The sequence below is a fragment of the Talpa europaea genome (genome assembly GCF_964194135.1).
Source record: "Talpa europaea genome assembly, chromosome: 4".
NCBI lineage: Eukaryota > Metazoa > Chordata > Mammalia > Eulipotyphla > Talpidae > Talpa > Talpa europaea.
This window is the reverse complement of record NC_140070.1, coordinates 96110770-96115946: the sequence shown is the minus strand read 5'-3', so window position 1 is coordinate 96115946 and position 5177 is coordinate 96110770.

Sequence of the window (5177 nt, the reverse complement as noted above, 5' to 3'; positions counted from 1 at the left end):
GTTAATTTACCTATGATAAAAAAAATTAAATAGTTGCAAAAAATTAAATAATCACTACTCTAAAGCAAAACAATCAAATACAGGTAATCAACTCTCATCTGTTGCATATAATTGAGTTATGCCCACTTCTTTTTTTTTCTGATTTGTTTGTTTGTTTGTTTGTTTATTTATTTATTTATACAAGCACTGGGTACAGTCAGAAGCACAGGAGGGTGAGAGAATTCACCAGAGCCAGAGCAGGGAACAGAACAGGCAGACTGACAAAATACACTGCTGAGGGGAGCAGCAGGCATGGCAGAGGTCTGTCACGCCATGTGGGACACTCGCCAGCGGCCAGGGATCAAACCAGCGCTGCAGAGGCTGCGGGCAGCTTCGCAGCCCAGCGCTCAACTGCTGTGCCACCAGGGGAGGCCCAACCACTTCTATAAAGTAAAATATAAAATTCTTAAAATTTGGTTAAATGGACCTCAGAGCTGGATGCTCTCCAGCATCATATATCCCTAGGTAGAGTATAAATAGAACACACTAAGGAGTCTAATAAACAATGTGAATGAAGTCTCTACAAACCTTGCCCTCCCTACTTCCTCTCTCTGACCTCCTCCATATTCTTTTCCCCTTAACGTTCTTCATATATATACTGAACTCGGCTCTGCCATTGCTCAAATACACATACACATTCTGCCTCAGGCTCTGTTTACTTGTAGTTTCCCCTGCCTGGAACTGAATTTATGTTTATTGAGTTCCTACCAAGAAATAGACAGTGTTTAACTTAGGGAATAAAAATTGGGTATTTTAAATAAAATAAAAGCACTTTTACTGGTTTTAAACATTTGTATGGTAAGGCAAAATTACTTAAGTGCTCAAAATGACAACCCATTGGGAGCTGAGGGGAAACTGATGAGGAGTGGACAAAGTGTTAACCAATGTGAATGAAAGTAAGTTTTGAGGCTGGCTGAATTTAATCCATTTCAGTCCAGAAAGAACTACCTCCAAAAAGGGAAACCAAACCCTGAGCCCTGGGGATTAATTCAGCAAGGAAACAGGAGTGCTTTCCAGTCTTTCTAGAGGCACTGAAGGATCATTACAGAATCATATACTCCATGGAAAACAAGTTGTTGTCCATTAACTAAGATATCAAAGAATTGGGGCAGGGAGCATAATGATGACATTGCTAAGAGTGCAGTTCTGCTTTGATGTACTGAATGGATTCCTGAACCCAATTCCATTGTAAGTAATAAATATATGGAGGCTGGGCCTCCCCTGTGGCGCAGTGGTTGAGCGCTGGGTTGCAAGGCTGCCTGCAGCCTCTGCAGCACCGGTTCGATTCCCGGCCACTGGGCGAGGGTCCCACATGGTGCGCAGACCTCTCCTGCCGCCCGCTGCTCCCCTCAGCAGTGTACTTCGTCACTCTGCCTGTTCTGTTCCCCTCTCCGGCTCTGGTGAATTCTCTCACCCTCCCGTGCTTCTGACTGTACCCAGTGCTTGTATAAATGTATAAATAAATAAATAAATCCCTAAAAATAAATAAATAAATAAATAAATATATGGAGGCTACTCCACACCAACAAGTAATTCTCCAGCAGGGTGTCTAACTGGAAAGAACATCAGATTCCACACTTAAAGGGATCAGTGTTCCAAGACTATCACCCACTTTAGAGGCCAGTATTAAGCCCAGACTGCCACCTGTGTTTCTCACTTTTTTTTTTTTTGGTCACCTGTATTTCTGACTGACTGATTATAAATGGAGATTCCTATAACCTCCTCTTGGTTCTATTAATTTTCTACAATTGCTCACAGAACTCAGAAACATTGCATTTCCTGGATTACTGGTTTATCATAAAGGGATATAACTCAGGACCTCCATGGTGGCACAGGTGGTTGAGCGCAGCGCTATGAAGCTGTCCACAGCCTCTGCAGTGTCAGTTCGATCCCTGCTGGCCTCAGAGCAACCCACATGGCATGGCAGACCTCTCCTGTCTTGCCCACTGCTCCCCTCAGCAGTGTATTTCAGTCTGTGTGTTCTGTTTCCTGCTCTGTCTCTGGTGAATCCTCTCACCTTCCTGCACATCTGGCCTGTATCCCGGTTCTTGTATATATGAAATAAATCTTAAAAAAAAAAAAAAAAAGATATAACTCAGGAATAGCCAGGTGGAAGAGGTGTCTAGGGCAGGTCTGTGGGAAAGGGTGCAGAGCTCTCAGGCTCACTCCAGTGGAGCCATTCAGCAATTCAGAAACTGTCTTAACTATGTCCTTTTGGATTTTTATGGAAGTGCCCTTAACCAAGGCCATAGATAAAATCATTGGCCTTAGGTGAAACATAGTCCCTCTCCCTTCCCTAGAGGGGTGTGGGGGGGGGGGGAAGGGGAGGACTGGGGAGGTGGGATAGGAAAATCCCAATTCTCAAATCACAAGGCTGGTTCTCCAGGCAACCAACCCCAATCCTTAGGTGCTTCCAAAAGTTACCTCTTTCACATGACAAAGGACACCTTTATCACTATCAACACTGCAAATTCCAAGGGTTTAAGGAACTAAGAGTCTGAAAACTTGGAAAAACAAATATATATGAGAAATATATTTTGGTCTTCTGAGTGACTAGATACATATTTTTCTTATAAATCACAATATTTACATGTACTCAGTACCATCACAAGGGCAATGGTGGAACAAGCTACAGGGAAGAATTAAGTGATTAAAAAAACAGGCAAGAGTGAAAAAAAAGATTAAAGTCATATGGAGATATGAGACCTTACAAGCGAATAGCATATGATCAAAGGGGCAAGAAAAATACCCAGAACTTAGAAATGATATTAGCGATAAGGTAAAGAATACATCAAGTTGATAGTTTATTAATAAAGATGAAGGTATGGCATAAGTAACTGGAAAAAATGTAATTGAATTAGAAATAAAATCACTCAGTACTGCAGTCACAAATGTTAAAAAAGAAGATAAGTATTCTGATGTTCTCCACAGGGAAATTAAATTGGAAGAAGGAGAAACTGGTTCACCAAGATTTTTAGCTTCCAAAAGATGCACTAGAAGTGGCTGGTGAGTAAACAGGTATGGAACTGCAAAAAATAGAAAATAAAAATGCAAACAAGATTTTCTAGACATTATTTAGATAATGTAGGGAAAAAAAATTTACATTTATGTTGGTAGTGGGGAGGGCAAAGTCTTCAAAAAAGTAGTGAACAAGTAAATAAGGTCAAATATTATTCTTCAGAAAATCAAAAATTTTCAGTCAGAAGAGAACTTGATAATCATAACTAACTTCCCCCTCAAATACCCGCACTTGCTCCTAGCATTTGTGATACATGGTCATCTGCCTCTCAAAGGGGAAACAGCATGAGATCTTGAGTCAGCAGACTTGGGATACATCCTGGTCATACCAGTGACATGCTGGAGGAGTTCTTGAACAATTCAAAATCTCTGAATTTCACTTGAAATACAGGAATAATGCTCTACTCTAGAGTTGTGATTAAAACCTACTCTAGAGTTGTGATTAAATTATGAATTTGTTTAAATGTTCCTTGTGAAATGTAAAATGCTTACAAAAATGTCATCAGTAACAGTACTATTTAAATAGAGCCTCAATTAGGAAAAAGTCATCCCTTTTTTAGAACTCCCCACTTGTATGCAACCTAAATTTACTTCCCCACAACTTCTACTCTCTGGTCCTATTTCTTCCAGTTAGTATAGCCACAAGCAAATTCTCTGCAGTGCTTTTACTGCCCCTCAAAAGATAATCTTTCTCAGATCTTTATTCCCAGGGCTATTCTTTTCTAGAGGTATTTCATATCCATGTTTCTTCTAAAACAGAGCAAACAAAATTAAAAACACAGTATTCTAGGGCCGCCCTGGTGGTGCAGCGGTTGAGCGCTGGGTTGCGAAGCTGCCCGCCGCCTCTGCGGTGCCGGTTCGATCCCCGGCTGCTCCCCAGACATCAGAGGAGGGTCCCACATGGCGCGCAGAACTCTCCTGCCACACCCACTGCTCCCCTCAGCAGTGTACTTTGGTCCTTCTGCCTGCTCTGCTTCCCGCTCTGGCTCTGGTGAATTCTCTCACTCTCCCGCGCTTCTGACTGTACCCAGTGCATGTAAAAAACAAACAAACAAACAACAACTAAATAAATAAATAAATAAATAAAATAAAATAAATGCCTCTATTAAAAAAAAACAAAAAACACAGTATTCTAGATGTTCCATGAGTACTTTAGCATTCTGGATACTCCTTTCTATTGAGACAGAAACCAAGGTTTTTAGTTAGACAGTTTGAATTTCTAAAATTGTGTTCTTGGGCAAATCAAATTCTTTATCCTTTTGAGTCTCAGTTTCATCTATGAAATGCAGTGGGGTAGTACTGAGGCAACTAATAAGCTTAACAGAAAAGCAACATTGGTTAACTACTAATTGTATTCTGCTAATGTAACCTAAGATTTCCTAAGTTTTAAAAAGTACCTAATGTATTATTTCCTGTTACTTGAACCTAATCTAGTTAGAGACTTGGCTGGTTTGTTTTTGTCTTTTTTCCCCTAGCTATTATGTATAGTTTATCATAAGTTTATTTTCTAAAACTAGATTTTTGCTTTTTAAGCATTGGTTATATGCCAGGTGCTGTACCACTGTACCATAGGTAGAAAATATAATGTAGTAAGACACAATCTCTCCTCCAAGGAGTTTCTGACCTGGTGGGATAAAAAGACAAATAAGTGTTTACAATAAAATGACACATGAGCTCTTCTGGGAATAGTAACAGCTGATTTTGAAGAGCATAAAGCAAAGGCATCTAACCTAGGCTTGGGCAAGACAGGATGGACTGAGACGAGGCTAAGCTGAGGCTTAAAAGATGAACATGGAGGCATTAAGCATAGAGCAGAGCTCATCAGTACAAATCTCCTGGGATACACAAAGGTGTTTAGAGAATTCATGAGACAATGACAGGGTCTGTTACAAGTTTCAAAATAATTATTTACACACTATCTCTTTAAAACAATGAGAGCCTCTAAATATATGAACAATGAATAGTGGAAATCAAAAGCTTTGTGGATTTATCACTCAGCTGAGTAATCTTAGCCATTGTGGGAACAAACGATTCTATAATTTTTAACCTTTTTTTTTAAAGGCATAAATTCTTTAATTTTTGCCAAAGACAGCCAGGTCTTAGAACTAGTAATATCAAAC